A 2,068-nucleotide genomic window follows, 5' to 3' on the forward strand; every position below is an offset into this window, starting at 1 on the left:
TGTTACGGCAGCCATCTGCCCTCCCTGCCAGAGGACTTTCGTCTCTAGCACTCCCGTCACTGGGGCCCAGCCGATGTCATGCAGGGGTTGTGTTCTAAAGTCAGTGTATGAGAGGTCTGTGAAGGGTAGCCAAATTCACCTTTGAAACTCCTGAGGAAGGCTCCATATCTCAGAAAAAGATAGCACTGTGCTGTAAATCCAACCAGCTCATTTTCCCTCCAATGTGGGAACAGATTGCTCTTTCTTCAGTTAGGCACGAGATGAGGTAGTTGGCTTGCAAAGGAGCCAATTGTATATAAAAAAAATACAAATCTTTAACACCAAAAATAACACATAGCCTCACAGAATGAGAGGTTGATGGGAACCAACACTGACTGAAGAATGCCGCACTCAAGTCCCTACTTCACGCATGCTCCTATGATGGAATGACGCTAAGAACCTCCCTCACTGGTTAAATTGTTGTTCATTATCGCTCTTCTTTCTTCACTCCCTTCTTCCCTCTCTCTTTCTCTCCCCTGTCCTGCCTTCCTTCCTTTTCTCCTTCATTCCTTCTTCCTTTCATTCTTCCTTCTTTTTATTTTTTCTGATTGCTTATAATATTTTTTTCTATAATTTAACCTACACAAATTGTATTGTTATTAGTGGTAGGGAGAGGCCATTAAAATCACTCAGCCTGAATTGAACACTGCTCATAAAGGCAAGAGAATTCCAGAACACTTAATTGTGCTCATGCGGAACCTGTACATACACCAAGAGGCAGTTTTTCGAACGGAGCAAGGTGATACCACATGGTTTAAAATGAGCAAAGGTGTGTGTCAGGGTTGTATCCTTTTACCATACCTATTCAATCTGTACGCTGAGCAAATAATCTGAGAAGCTGGACTATAGGAAGAAGAACGGGGCATCAGGATTGGAAAAAAGACTCATTACAACCTGCAGTATGCAGATGACACGACCTTGCTTGCTGTAAGTGAAGAGGACTTGAAGCAGTTCTGATGAAGATCAAAGGCCACAGTCTTCAGTATGGATTACACCTCAACATAGAGAAAACAAATGTTCTCACAACTGGAACAATGAGCAACATCACGATAAACAGAGAAAAGATTGAAGTTGTCAACGATTTCATTTTACTTGGATCCACAATCAACGCCCATGGAAGCAGCAGTCAAGAAATCAAAAGGTGCATTGCATTGGGCAAATATGCTGCAAAAGACCTCTTTAAAGTGTTGAAAAGCAAAGATGTCACCATGAAGACTAAGGTGTGCCTGACCCGAGCCACGGTGTTTCCAATTGCCTCAGATGCATGCAAAAGCTGGATGATGAATAAGGAAGACTGAAGAAGAATTGATGCCTTTGAATTGTGTTGGTGAAGAATATTGAATATACCATGGACTGCCAGAACAAACAAATCAGTCTTGGAAGAAGTACAGCCAGAACGCTCCTTAGAAGCAAGGATGGTGAGGCTTTATCTCACATACTTTGGACATGTTATCAGAAGGGACCAGTTCCTGGAGAAAGACGTCATGTTTGGTAAAATAGAGAGTCAGTGAAAAAGACACCTTCAACAAGATGGATTGACACAGTGGCTACAACAATGGGCTCAAACGTAGCAACAATTGTGAAAATGTCCCAGGACTGGGCAGTGTTTGGTTCTGTTGTACACAGGGTTGCTATGAGTAGGAACCTACTCAATAGCACCTAACAACAACATAAAGGGGGATTCTACCTCAACAGGCAGTCCATTCCTTTTGTTGAATGTTGTTGGAAACCTCATGTCGAGGTAGCACCTGCCTCTTTTCCATTTTTGCCCATTCATCCCAGTTGTGTCCTCCAGAACAATGAAGAGCAGTTCTCCACCCTCTCCCCATGAAAACCTTCTGGAATTTGTAACAGCCCTACTTCATCCAAGCATTCTTGTTATCTTGTGGTTTCCAGGCGCTTCACCCACCTTGTTTGCCTTTAAAACTTACTGCACCGAGAAGAGGAGGATTGTGGGTCTTGGGCAGAGTCTGTGGTTTCCCTCAGCCTACTCACTGACCTACTGACCAGTAGGGACAGGAAAACAGCA

The sequence above is a fragment of the Loxodonta africana genome, chromosome 3 (assembly GCF_030014295.1).
Source record: "Loxodonta africana isolate mLoxAfr1 chromosome 3, mLoxAfr1.hap2, whole genome shotgun sequence".
NCBI classification, from domain to species: Eukaryota; Metazoa; Chordata; class Mammalia; order Proboscidea; family Elephantidae; genus Loxodonta; species Loxodonta africana.